Here is a 15,724-nt window from a genome sequence, read left to right on the forward strand (position 1 = left end):
GGGACCACATCAACGAGCCGATGCGGTCCCCGATCCGACTGAATTTTTAAACCTGCACAATCGATATCTGCCCGATTTCAGGCCAGATATCGGTCGGGCAGGCCTGTCGTTTGTGCCCCTACACGGCCCGATAAGCTGCCAAATCAGTCCAAGGGACCAATATCAGCAGCTACAATCTGCCAATGTATGACCACCTTTAGTTCATGTCGCAGACAGAATACTCCTACTCTGTACCTTTGTGTTGACACAGGGGTTGGAGCTGCCATATTTACTGCCCTGACTGATGCATTTTTGGAACCTGCTGATATTTATGGCCATGGAATACGTGATGTGACTCATATTATAAACAGAAACTAGCTGAGATGCCAACAAGGTTATAATTTCTGACAATGCTTTATATTGCCCTTAGATACAGATATCATTTGCCTCGCGAGGCAACTTCGGCGATTTGCCAAAATCACCTGCGCAGCGTGTACCATCCCACCGGCGACTTACATGTTCGCCGGTGGGATGGCAATTCGGGGAGATTAGTCGCCCGTGACAAGGGAGATTTGTCGCGGGGCGACTAATCTCCCCGTGTGCCAGAGCCCTAACACTATCTATAGCCTACGGGATTATGGCCTTCATTTGATAAGTCAGCAAATTGTCAGGCCTCTATTATAATCAGGAGGCAATTATCCTGCCTGCATGTTTTTGGGGTGTAGAGGTACCAAGGTACCCAGAGAAAACCCAAGGGGGCACAGGGGAAACCATACAAACACCTTGCAGGTAGTGCTTAGGTTGGAATCAAATTCGGGACCCAAGTGCCACAAGGTAATAATTAAAATCAGCTGGAAGTTCTGAATTCCTAAAAATGTTTAGTTGCAAGATAGCTGCAAGCAGTACATGAATACTCCATCCGCCTTGCCTCTAACAAGTTTTAAATAGTGAAGGTATTTGCCTGGGAACAAATACCTTCATAATTCAAGTTAACAGGCATTTCTTTGGTTGAAGGTTATACTATAATCCAGTTTCTGGAGATGAAGGGGCTTCTTGCAACACTTTGTTCTGCTAAATGTGGGGGGTCATACAAGTCACAACGTTTGAACTCAGTCTAGTAACCCATGGCAACAAATCAGGGAGTAGGATTTAATACAGGTATGGGACCTGTTATCCAGAATGCTCGGGACCTGAGGTTTTCCGGATAAGGGTTATTTCTGTAATTTGGATCTCCATAACTCGTCTGCTAAAAATCATTTATATATTGAATAAACCCAATAGGCTCGTTTTGCCCCCAATAAGGATTAATTATATATTAGTTGGGATCAAGTACAGGTACTGTTTTATTATTACAGAGAAAAGGGAATCATTTAACCATTAAATAAACCCAATAGGGCTGTTCTGCCCCAATAAGGGGTAATTATATCTTAGTTGGGATCAAGTACAGGTACTGTTTTATTATTACAGAGAAAAGGGAATCATTTAACCATGAAATAAACCCAATAGGGCTGTTCTGCCCCCAATAAGGGGTAATTATATCTTAGTTGGGATCAAGTACAGGTACTGTTTTATTATTACAGAGAAAAGGGAATATTTAACCATTAAATAAACCCAATAGGGCTGTTCTGCCCCCAATAAGGGGTAATTATATCTTAGTTGGGATCAAGTACAGGTACTGTTTTATTATTACAGAGAAAAGGGAATCATTTAACCATTAAATAAACCCAATAGGGCTGTTCTGCCCCCAATAAGGGGTAATTATATCTTAGCTGGGATCAAGTACAAGGTACTGTTTTATAATTACAGAGAAAAAGGAGTCTATGGGAGATGGCCTTCCCGTAATTCGGAACTTTCTGGATAATGGGTTTCCGGATAAGACATCCAATACCTGTATAAATATTTATATATACATACACACTTTTTCATAATCATCTATAGCACTTAGTCCAATGGCAAACATACCCGTATATTTCTTACCCCTCTGTGTAACCTGTCATTATCCTAAATGGAAAATGCCCGTGACTACCAGTCAGAGCTGGTTTTTGGTCCAGAAACTCACAAATATGCGCTTGTGACTAAAGGTTTCCATGAACGTAACAGGTGGCAGTGAGTGGTATCGGTGATTTCTGGCCTGGCATATTTCAGACGTTACGTGTGCCATAGTTCTTACTGTCTCCCAAAGAGCTACAAAGACTTTATCTTAATCTGCTCAAATCAGGCTTTTTGAAGTCTACTAATGTAATGAAATTAGAAAGGGATTAGCAAACGGTTGCAATGCCGGCTCTCACATCCTACGGCCAGTTAAAAAGTCATAAAGGATAACGCCATGCGATGAAAACAGATGTTCTAGGGTAAAAAAAAGGCAAATAAAAACCACATATATAAACTTCCACTTAATAGAACACCCACACGCACAGAGCCTTGTTTATATATCGTGTTAACTTTAATGTTGCTGAAGCAAGAAAACGCACCGGGGGCCTTTGTCTCTTCCACATTAGCCAATTAATGGGGGAAAGCTTTGCTTAATCTAGCGAAGCATTTCCTCGTTAATTGGCTAATGTGCGTAGTTTGCCCCCTTATTATTCTGTCTGGCTGATAATTAGCTATGTTGGAGGATGTGGGTTCCAAGACAGGGCCAAGGATAGATTTCAAAGTAATCTACACGAGAGGTAATCATGGGTCTTAGATCTTTTTATGAAGTTGATGGATATTATTGACCTTTCTTCTAGAATAGATAGTCTAGTTTTGGTCTTGTGCTTCAGCTGATGGGATGAACCTCCAACAGTGATTCTGGGGTGGTTAGCATACTCAGGGGGATTAATAGCTGCTTCTTATAATTGACTAGCAATAGGTCCTTTTCAACATCAGAGCCGGCCATAAAGTGGGAAGATCTGCTCATTTGGCTGTACAAAGTGGTGGGCTGATCCAAGTAACCAGACCTTGGGCCAAGAATCAGATCACATGATGGGCCCATGTAGATTTATCAGGAGAGGGAGGAGCACATCCGTGGCACAATGGGATCCTTGGCAAACTGCTTCCAGACTTCCGTTTTGATATTTGTCCAGGAGATCATATTTAAGCTGCCACTCTTGATTAGAATTGGTCCTTGCACTTTACTCAAGGTTGCAGTAATATTACAATCTGTTTCTGGTTGTTCATAGTAGTCTCATATAGCCCAATATGATTTTAAAATACCATGACTACAGACAGAGTTAAAAATGCCACATGATCCAAAATGGGATACCTTCATTTTTATACAGAGGTGCTTTCATCTTATACTGGTTTTGTTTGGCTACAACATGCCTACATACAAATGGATGCAAGAACCTTGGAAGAACTCAGCACAAATAACCCATGGACGGCTTAAGAATGTACCTTAAACCCCACTGATACTACTACAGACGAGTAAGAAGGAATATCTTTTTTCTTAGCTACAGATAAATCTCTTCACCCGGAAACATATGTTCTGCTTATCTACAAATGGACTTAGAGAGCATTGCAGCAAGACCAATAAATCTTTTTAATGGCATTCTAGTCTAAACTACTTGCCCTTTAGAAACGTCAGGTTTTTGTCCATGAAATGATGCCACAAGCCAAAACTCCTTCTGTCTGGGATCACACCAAGTCCACACAGACAAAAGCCTAATTCCAGGTCTTCAATGTAGATAAGGATCCAGATCTGGTATTTATACAACCTTCTTCCAGAATGGAACAATCTGACTTGGCAAAACCAGAAGTGGATCTTTATCTTTCTAGCAACATGGAGTTTGTCTGGTCGCTCAATGTAAGATTGAGTACTAGGCAACTGCAGTGAGAGAATTCCATTTATCAAAGGCCAAGATTAGACTAGGACTTAAATGACATATGTGGTTATGTCAAACCAAATGGTAGACTGCACTCCGGTCATCATTTACACATCATCTGTTCCTGGCTTTTAGCATTGTAGGTCACTACCTCCTACTCTTACAGCCTAGGGTTCAATGACATCTACTGAAGGGTCACTGATTTTGATTGATCGGTTTGTGGTACAGACCCTTTCATGTGTTGCTGTTGAGAGTAGGTTATTGTTACTAACTGTAGGAAGTGATGGACAGCAGAAGCCAATACTTCATAGCACAACCACTAACCATAAGCCATAAACAAAATGGCAGCAATGATGCCTTGGGGGCAAGATCATTTTCTGTAATTTTCCACAATCTGTGTTTGGGGTGCTGAGGAGTCTATAATTATACAAACTGGGCCCTTAATGTGCTCCCCAAATCATGCCAAGGCAAACACCCTAGAATTATCCATCAGCTTGAGAAAAGAAGTATTAAGGAAGGAAGCAAAACACCTTAATTGTTTCCCCGTAAGCCCAAGAGATGGGGGCGGAAATGAGCTAGAATGTGTTCTTCCAGCATTCCACCTAAGTAATGAGCAGGAAAGAGGCAGAATGGAAAAAATCCCATCCTCCACCCTAATCAATTCAGTATTATCATAGCCATAAAACAGGTAATTATTGGGGATGGGACAAGTATTATCTTGTGCAGCAGGGAACACGTGGCCGGTGTTACCCATTAGACTGGGAGCCTGCACTCTCACTCGCTAGATACAAGGAGAAGGGACCCAAAAACCCATATTAATGAACAATACAAGGAGAAGGGACTCAATAATCCATATAAATGAACATTACCAAAAGAAGGGACCCAATAACCCATATAAGTGAACATTACAAGGAAAAGGGACCCAAAAACCAATTTTTAATGAACAACACAAGGAGAAGGGACCCAATAATCCATATAAATGAACATTACCAAGAGACGGGACCCAATAACCCATATAAATGAACATTACAAGGAGAAGGGACCCAAAAACCCATATAAATGAACATTACAAGGAGAAGGGACCCAATAACCCATATAAATGAACATTACAAGGAGAAGGGACCCAATAACCCATATAAATGAACAATACAAGGAGAAGGGACTCAATAATCCATATAAATGAACATTACCAAGAGAAGGGACCCAATAACCCATATAAGTGAACATTACAAGGAAAAGGGACCCAAAAACCAATTTTAATGAACAACACAAGGAGAAGGGACCCAATAATCCATATAAATGAACATTACCAAGAGACGGGACCCAATAACCCATATAAATGAACATTACAAGGAGAAGGGACCCAAAAACCCATATAAATGAACATTACAAGGAGAAGGGACCCAAAAACCAACATTAATGAACAATACAAGAAGAAGGGACCCAATAATCAATATAAATGAACATTACCAAGAGAAGGGACCCAATAATCCATATAAATGAACATTACCAAGAGACGGAACCCAATAACCCATATAAATGAACATTACAAGGAGAAGGGACCCAAAAACCCATATAAATGAACATTACAAGGAGAAGGGACCCAAAAACCAACATTAATGAACAATACAAGAAGAAGGGACCCAATAATCAATATAAATGAACATTACCAAGAGAAGGGACCCAATAATCCATATAAATGAACATTACCAAGAGAAGGGACCCAATAATCCATATAAATGAACATTACCAAGAGAAGGGACCCAATAACCCTATATATGAACATTACCAAGAGAAGTGACCCAATAACCCATATAAATGAACATTACCAAGAGAAGGGACCCAATAACCCATATAAATGAACATTACAAGGGGAAAGGACATAATAACAAATATAAATGAACCATAGAATGGTCTGAGACCAATCAGTGATTATATAAACACTACTATCACCCCAATATTACCTCTGGGAAAGACAATTTGACCTTTGATAAATGGATTCAGAGCAATGTCATTCCATGGCGTCACTGTCACTTTAACATGGCCTTGTGGCCCCAAAAATAGTAAACATAGTATATTACACATCTGCCATAAATGAACATTAGGTGGGATAACGTATTTGTAGCATCTTTCAAAAGCTTGTCTTGTAAAATGAATTTATAGTCCTGATAAATAGTGATACCGAATGCTGCATAACTCCCCCAGCTGTTAAAAGACACATGAGTCACACATCAAAGGACAAGTTTTAACTGTTGCAAATATGTACAGCAACATGTCCACCCTCCTACCAGCTGAAATACATGTTGAATGCGCGCGTAGGGTGGGGGGAAGCAGTATTATTGCCTCTGTCAATGCTATTCTTTATGGAGCAAAAAGTGTCAATAAACGTATGTAATATATAGGCACCATCTCTATTATCCCCCCACTGCTACTATAGGCACCATCTCTCCCTACTATACCTGCTATCCCACAGCCCCAGTCCCTTCCCAGAGGCTATTATCCCCCCACTGCTACTATAGGCACCATCTCTCCCTACTATACCTGCTATCCCACAGCCCCAGTCCCTTCCCAGAGGCTATTATCCCCCCACTGCTACTATAGGCACCATCTCTCCCTACTATACCTGCTATCCCACAGCCCCAGTCCCTTCCCAGAGGCTATTATCCCCCCACTGCTACTATAGGCACCATCTCTCCCTACTATACCTCCTATCCCACAGCTATAGTCCCTTCCCAGAGGCTATTATCCCCCCACTGCTACTATAGGCACCATCTCTCCCTACTATACCTGCTATCCCACAGCCCCAGTCCCTTCCCAGAGGCTATTATCCCCCCACTGCTACTATAGGCACCATCTCTCCCTACTATACCTGCTATCCCACAGCCCCAGTCCCTTCCCAGAGGCTATTATCCCACTGCTACTATAGGCACCATCTCTCCCTACTATACCTGCTATCCCACAGCCCCAGTCCCTTCCCAGAGGCTATTATCCCCCCACTGCTACTATAGGCACCATCTCTCCCTACTATACCTGCTATCCCACAGCCCCAGTCCCTTCCCAGAGGCTATTATCCCCCCACTGCTACTATAGGCACCATCTCTCCCTACTATACCTGCTATCCCACAGCCCCAGTCCCTTCCCAGAGGCTATTATCCCCCCACTGCTACTATAGGCACCATCTCTCCCTACTATACCTGCTATCCCACAGCCACAGTCATATTTCCTCATGGGGCTTTGCAGCCACTTGTAGTATTCTGAAATAAAGCAAGGTGCTGCGTAAAACGAAAGCATTGCCCTTTTTCACACCGTTCTATAAACATGCCCCTTGGGGTTCTGCAGCTGGTGGTAATTTTATAACCTCTGACCTTGCTTGAACAGATCCCAGGGCACAATGCACGAGGCGCTGCAGTTCGGAAAGGGAGCACACCTGATGCGCCACTAGGCATGAACGAGAGCATCTCAACCCCCGCAGGCCACCGTCCAGGGAAGGCACATACATAGCATACATGTGGCGGAATGTACCCAGAATGCTCAGCGTATACAAAATGAATTACAGTTTTTACTACTGATATTACAGTTTTATTTCCATGCAGGTAGCTAGCGGTACGGATAGACATATGCTGCTTTTGTTTGCAATGACATTTACAACTGACAGTTTCTAATGAATGTATATTAGAAAATTGCTTAGAATGACATCATTCCTTATGTTATTTTTGGCCTTATATCCCCTTTAATCTCCAGCAAGCCAAGGAAAGTTGGTGCCCTGTTTCCTCCCCAGGGTGTGCACACAGCCATGACTGCCATCTGACCCCAACGCTCTCCGTTTCAGCCGTAAAACAATTGCACTCTAAGCTTATCAGTTATTTGCTATGTAAATCAGCCCTCCCCCTGATACAAAGGCATTCCTGGGCCAGATATTGGGGCTTCTGAAGTTAAAAAAGTAACATTTTTACAAACGGACTAAGGCGAGGGGTCACATGGGAGGATTTCTTGCAACGTTACAATGGAAATACAAATAGAATATGCCTTTTTGTGCAGTATACTCTATTTGATTTTCTGAGATTGAATGTGTAACTAGTTTGCAGTCATTTGTATTCAATTGCCTCTATACCCACCCTTATACATAGTATTGTACTGACACAGTGTTATGGGATCTCTCTGTACAGGCTATGAGCAAACAGGAGGCTGTTCCTGCTGAATTGTGCTTAGTACAGGGGAATCCCTATGTGCCATAGTTTTATGGTATCTCTCTGTACAGGCTATGGGCAAACTTAGGGGGCTGTTCCTGCTGAATTGTGCTTAGTACAGGGGAATCCCTATGTGCCATAGTTTTATGGTATCTCTCTGTACAGGCTATGAGCAAACTTAGGGGGCTGTTCCTGCAGAATTGTGCTTAGTACAGGGGAATCCCTATGCTGCCATAGTTTTATGGTATCTCTCTGTACAGGCTATGAGCAAACTTAGGGGGCTGTTCCTGCTGAATTGTGCTTAGTACAGGGGAATCCCTATGCTGCCATAGTTTTATGGTATCTCTCTGTACAGGCTATGAGCAAACTTAGGGGGCTGTTCCTGCTGAATTGTGCTTAGTACAGGGGAATCCCTATGTGCCATAGTTTTATGGTATCTCTCTGTACAGACTATGAGCAAACTTAGGGGGCTGTTCCTGCAGAATTGTGATTAGTAAATGGAAATTTCTATGCTGGCACAGATTTTTAGTATCTTTCAGTACAGTCTATGACAAACGCTAAAGCTGCCAGGTAACACACCTACCTGCTATCCCACAGACACAGTCCCTTACTCTCAGGCAGTTCTTATACTTCTAACTACTATACTCCTTTGGTGCATGAGTGGTGCCCATTGAAGTACAGGACTCCTAGCATTAATGTAACTGACGTGGATAAACAATAGGAAACTAGTATTATAAACTTTTTGTCTATAAGCTAAAATGTATCTACTACCTATATATAATCTTTACTCAGGCACCAAGACTTAAGTCTGAAGAAGGGGCACACGGAATTACTATGGCCGCTCTCAGAGGAAATACAATTTGCAGAACCCCATGAGTGCTGCAGGGGTTTTATTCTTGGCTACTTCAAACACAGGCCAAGTATTGTCTGGCTGAGATGAAAAGCTGGCAATGGCTCCCACGCTCCTGTCCCCAGTGCCCCCATACGAGCCAACTCCACCTCTTATCGTTGACCTCTGTCAAAAATTGCTGATCCCTAACTCTGTCCCTGGAGGGAGAAAGCGTTCATAGATGCCCATCCATCACTACTGTATATCAGATGGCTGGACAAGAGAGTAGTCGCCTCCAAATAATGAAAGAACTGTCCCACAAGCCCTACAATCCTGTCCATATCCAGCAGGGATGGCCCATCAGCCAATCATCAGCCATTCCTGAGCTACAGATACTCGTATTCTTTACTGAATGCTTCTACCTCTGCTCTAGACCTTTGAATATTCCAAATTCCTCAGCCACCTACCTTCACCTGCAGTCACCTAGCAGTCTCTGGGGGTCTGTAGTAACAAAAGCAATGTTTTTTTCTAATCTAGTAACCCACAGCAACCAACAGGCAATTGGCTTTTAATGGTCACGCCCCTATATTATCTCTATGTTGATGTTCATGTATTTTTTGGCCACTTATCTACACATTTCTCATCAATCAGGTACCACGCAGCTGAGAAACCACTTATTACAGAGAATTCAATGGCCTCATTGTTTAACTAAACAACAGGAGAGTGTCGGGCGCTTTCATGATTTGGAGAAGGTATTTACTAACAGGGAGTGTCCGGCAGCTGGGTTCTTTTCTTTATCACTAACTCAATAACCGCATTAATCACAGTAGGAGGCTACAGCAGAAGAAGGTAGCCAGAGGTCTTCAATGTTTAAATACTCCATATTTGCACAACAATGTTAACAATGATGTGTCAAAGAGCCAAGGAAACATCTAATTCCCACTTATTAATGTCCGGTATCTCTGTAGGACACCTACCACAGGCTCTGGGCTGCTAACTAGTGAAGAGATGCATGCACCCCTTGGCACAGGCACCTTGGGATACTCAATGTAAAAGTTCCATTGCATCAAAGTAGCTCAGTTTGGTCTTCAAAGTTACCATAAGGGCAGTGGCCCTAGGGGAGATAAGTCTTTCAAGGTTTGACCTTGACCAAAGCAGTTTCATGAGCTAAAGGGGCCCTGACCAAAGGTTGGACTTTCAAGGGTAGTCTTGACCTAGGTTTGGACCTTGAAGGGGGCTTCATGAGCTTAGGGTAGACCTAAACAAAGGCTGGACCTTAAAGGGTAGGCCTGACCAAGATTGGACCTTCAAAGGGGCTTCAAGAGCTAAGGACAGACCTAAACAAAGGTTGGAACTTCAAGGGTAGGCCTGACCAAGATTGGACCCTGAAGGGGGCTTCATGAGCTAAGGTCAGACCTAAACAAAGGTTGGACCTTCAAGGGTAGGCCTGACCAAGATTGGACCTTCAAGGGGGCTTCATGAGCTAAGGGCAGACCTAAACAAAGGTTGGACCTTCAAGGGTAGGCCTGACCTAGATTGGACCTTCAAGGGGGCTTCATGAGCTAAGGCCAGACCTAAACAAAGGTTGGACCTTCAAGGGTAGGCCTGACCAAGATTGGACCTTCAAGGGGGCTTCATGAGCTAAGGGCAGACCTAAACAAAGGTTGGACCTTCAAGGGTAGGCCTGACCAAGATTGGACCTTCAAGGGGGCTTCATGAGCTAAGGCCAGACCTAAACAAAGGTTGGACCTTCAAGGGTAGGCCTGACCAAGATTGGACCTTCAAGGGGGCTTCATGAGCTAAGGGCAGACCTAAACAAAGGTTGGACCTTCAAGGGTAGGCCTGACCAAGATTGGACCTTCAAGGGGGCTTCATGAGCTAAGGGCAGACCTAAACAAAGGTTGGACCTTCAAGGGTAGGCCTGACCAAGATTGGACCTTCAAGGGGGCTTCATGAGCTAAGGGCAGACCTAAACAAAGGTTGGACCTTCAAGGGTAGGCCTGACCAAGATTGGACCTTCAAGGGGGCTTCATGAGCTAAGGGCAGACCTAAACAAAGGTTGGACTTTCAAGGGTAGGCCTGACCAAGACTGGACCTTTAAGGGGGCTTTATGAGCTAAGGGCAGACCTAAACACAGGTTGGACCTTCAAGGGTAGGTCTGACCAAGACTGGACCTTCAAGGGGGCTTCATGAGCTAACAAAGGTTGGACCTGCAAGAAAGGTCCTGACTAAAGGTAATGTAATGTAAAACATTAGGCAACACTTTGAGTAATATACATTTTACACATAAAATAAGAATAATATTCTTACTAGTTATAAATATACAGTATGTCCATCAGTGATGTAATTTCAAAAAAAACAAAATGGCTACCTCCAAAATGGCTTCCACAATTTTAACCTGCAAACAGTTATGCCCAAACTATCTTTCAGTCTCCTTTGGAAGAGAATTGATGCCCAGTGTGGCAGCTGTCAGTGCGACTTTAATTCCCAGGTGTCTACTTACAGGGCAGGCATCATGGCAGCTCTAAAGCATTAGGAAACACACCAAGTACAATTAAATCAACTGATCTGCCCTATTTACAGTGTCAGGTCAATCTGGAGAGAATAATTATGCCTAATTAATTTTTAACGAAGACAGACAATTGGAGTTGTAACGTCACTATTGTGCCTAATTGCGAAAGCGAGGGCTAGAATGGGACTAGATAGTAGCACATACATATCTTCAGCATTTTATCTCCCCTTGAGCCGTTTTATCTTCTTCTATTCGGCCAATCAGGGAGAAGACAGCCTTAAATGGATGGGGGCGCCCATTATTATTATAGCACTTATCTGAAGGGAACAATTAATCAAATAGACTGTTTGTTAATTAAAGCAGCTGTTTCTGTTCTGCTTTGATGTTCTGTTTGTCTAATGATTTGGTGATGCCCCCCCCCTCCCCCAGTTTCCTTATATCCCCTAAAATCTGTGACCAATCACATTACAAGGCCTATGTTAAGGGCAACGGCACTCGGGTCAATTCACAGCATTTTGCACTCGCCCAAATTTAATACTAAAGCTGGGACTTTAAAATGGGTTTGTTTGGCACGGCCACCGAGCGAGCAGATCTGTTTGGGCCCCAATACTTGGATCATAATGGGGGGCTGTTGGGGACAGGACCTCATCAACACACACACACACGTAGTCCTCATCTAACAGCATGCTTAGGGTTAATACACAAGCACAGGGGCTGCATGTAGGCGTCACCCCATTATATGTTTATTATAGGGGGTTAATACACAACACAGGGCTGCATGTAGGCGTCACCCCATTATTATATGATTATTATAGGGGGGGTTAATACACAAGCACAGGGGTTGCATGTAGGCTTCACCCCAAGTCTCCCAATGTATATGTTTATAATAGGGGGGTTAATACACAAGCACAGGGGCTGCATGTAGGCTTCACCCCAAGTCTCCCAATGTATATGTTTATTATAGGGGGGTTAATACACAAGCACAGGGGTTGCATGTAGGCTTCACCCCAAGTCTCCCAATGTATATGTTTATAATAGGGGGGTTAATACACAAGCACAGGGGCTGCATGTAGGCTTCACCCCAAGTCTCCCAATGTATGTTTATTATAGGGGGGTTAATACACAAGCACAGGGGTTGCATGTAGGCTTCACCCCAAGTCTCCCAATGTATGTTTATTATAGGGGGGTTAATACACAAGCACAGGGGTTGCATGTAGGCTTCATCCCAAGTCTCCCAATGTATATGTTTATTATAGGGGGGGTTAATACACACGCACAGGGGCTGCTTGTAGGCTTCTCCCCAAGTCTCCCAATGTATATGTTTATTATAGGGGGGTTAATGCACAAGAACAGGGGCTGCGTGTAGGCTTCATCCCAAGTCTCCCAATGTATATGTTTATTATAGGGGGGTTAATACACAAGCACAGGGGTTGCATGTAGGCTTCATCCCAAGTCTCCCAATGTATATGATTATTATAGGGGGGGTTAATACACAAGCATGTAGGCTTCACCCCAAGTCTCTCAATGTATATGATTATTATAGGGGGGGTTAATACACAAGCATGTAGGCTTCACCCCAAGTCACCCAACGTATATGTTTATTATAGGGGGGTTAATACACACGCAATGTATTAATGGGATTGTGTCCAATATGCTGTTAGTTATTACCAGTCTGGAGCAGTTCAGTTCCTGCATTAACCTGAGTTCTATTTACTATATGAATAACGCCACAGGCTCCATGTCAGGCTTATCTTGATGAGACTCCCAGCCAGAGCTCATTCATACACACGCTGGTGGTAACACGGGGAAAACACGCACCGGAGCACTGACAGGGAAACACTGATAGGATTTTCCTCTCTCCAACCTGGAATTTTGAGTTGCAAAGTTTGTGTTGCTAAGGCCGGCAGCCCTATGCATCTGGCACTTGGCCGCCCACATCCCTGGCAGGTTGCTCTGCCCCGTGGCCCTAGCAAACGTCCAGCCGTATCTTTGTCAGACTGGAAATCTGATGAATGAAAAGAGAAATCATTCACAAACCACAACCCCTTACATTGTCTACCTCACACTTTAAAGGGGAACTAAAACAACAAAGAATCAGGCTGGAAATTCCACACCTTATATAATATAATATTCACAATACAATTCTAATTAGCAATTATTTTCAGATTTCACATGACATGGCTGCATAGAAATCAGCGTAGGCTGCATCAGAATTGATTAGTAATCAGCCCTGCAGCATTATTTTCTACGACAGACGTATTGCCACTTTCTGTTAAAGCTTAGCTGCTTTGTCCCAGAGCACACCGAGCATGTGCAGTGCCACTGACACTCCTAAAAAGATCCTAGCTGTAGGCAACTTTGAAGGCCTGGTTCATTACTATTATAAGGTTATATGGTCTAGTCTCCATTAATTGTAATGAGTGCTTCTATACAAAGAGGTCAAACAGCCCCCCAACAAAGATAAAAGTCCTACCAGGAGCCCCAAATGATGTCACATGATCAGAAAACTTTAATGCTTCTTTGATTTCAGAACTTTCTTTCTTATCAATGTGGCGGCAGGAGTAATCCTATTAGGCCACTACCCTGTTATCCCCCCCCCCCCCCATTTTGCAGGTCAGTCTTTCCACATCCCTTCAGGGATAATCACACTGACAGCTCAGGAAGCCCTGACGTCACCCCCATCTGCTGATTAGCCCCGGCCGGTGTCAGGATAAAGAGACCAAGGAGCAGGAGGAAGCTGTCATGTGATAAAAGAGACAAAAAGGGGCCATCACGTGGTCAGACTGCCCATGGCACGTTGGAGGAGCTGGCCACATAAACAATATTTGCACCCCATTAGGGCAATCCTTATGTGCAGCTTATTCCTGGCATCGGGCAGGAACAGGAAGTTAGATGAGCAAAGGGAAAATTCAACTGCTCAGGGGCATTTTAATGTAATAAGGGGGGTTTCTTCTTCTTATAATTATTATTATTAACATTTATTTATAAAGCGCCAACATATCCCGCAGCGCTGTACAATAAGTGGGTTTCATACATTGGACATACAGAGTAACATATAAAGCAATCAATAACCGATACAAAAGGTGAAGAGGGCCCTGCCCAAAAGAGCTTACAATCTACAAGGAGGGTTTCTTATAACCCACTGAAATTTGCCCCAATTCTTCCCCTGTTGCCTCCCATTGACCTGAATGGGGACAACACCAGTACCTGGGATACTCAGTACCATAACGATGACATCTGATGTTTCCCACTCAAGTCAATGGGAGTTGACAGGGGACAAAACTGGGCATAAAAACATATAAATGGGAGGTAGCGGCCATTTTGCTTGCCTCAGAAGAAGTGCTGTTCCTAGAAAGTTCTAAGAAAGAAAGTAATAAAGAAAGAAAGAAGAAAGGAGCCGGTGTTGCTAGTCCCACTGGGACATAGCGACTGGGGAAGGGCTGTGAGCTGAATGAGATACAGTCCCAGGGAAGGTGTGCTCCCAATCAGGTGAGGCTGAAGGGTAGAAAGGGGTATGTGTTCTCCATGAAAGGGTTACAGTGAGGGAGGCCGGAGGGGCAGAGACAGAAGATAAATTATAAGAAATATAAAGAAAGAGGGGGTAGGACTGGGGGGTAGAGAGAGAGTGGGGGCATGTTACTAGATAGAAGAGAGAGTGTAAGGGCAGAATACAGACTCACTCAGACAGAGGGAGCAGTGAACTGATATGAGAGTACGGCAGTGACGCACAGCGACATACAGCAAATGGGCAAAACTGATTTATTCTACAGGCACAGGGGGCTGCTCAGTGTCCCTCTGTATAGTCACTATATACATATAGGCTTAAACACTAATATACACACACATATATATAGTCACTATATACCTATAGGCTTAAACACTAATATACACACACACACATATATATAGTCACTATATACCTATAGGCTTAAACACTAATATACACACACATATATATAGTCACTATATACCTATAGGCTTAAACACTAATATACACACACACATATATATAGTCACTACATACCTATAGGCTTAAACACTAATATACACACACATATATATAGTCACTACATACCTATAGGCTTAAACACTAATACACACACACACATATATATAGTCACTATATACCTATACTACTGGCACAAACATTGATACACACACACACATATATATATATATATATATATATATATATATATAGTCACTACAGAGCTATAGTACTGGCCCAAACACTGATATACACACACATATATATATACAGTCCCAATATACCTATAGTACTGTCCCAAACATTGATATACACACATACACACTATATATATATATATATATATATATATATATATATATATATATATATATATATATATAGACTGTGACTATATATATATATATAGTCACAGTCATGCACAAA

At 42.9% G+C, this 15,724-nt stretch overlaps 1 protein-coding gene across 1 annotated transcript in view; it reads right to left on the reverse strand.

Moving 5' to 3' along the window:
* Nucleotides 1-15,724, reverse strand: part of septin12 (septin 12) — a 75,071-nt gene that overhangs the window by 58,230 nt on the left and 1,117 nt on the right. The window lies entirely within an intron of this gene.

The sequence above is a fragment of the Xenopus tropicalis genome, chromosome 9 (genome assembly GCF_000004195.4).
Source record: "Xenopus tropicalis strain Nigerian chromosome 9, UCB_Xtro_10.0, whole genome shotgun sequence".
Lineage (NCBI taxonomy): Eukaryota > Metazoa > Chordata > Amphibia > Anura > Pipidae > Xenopus > Xenopus tropicalis.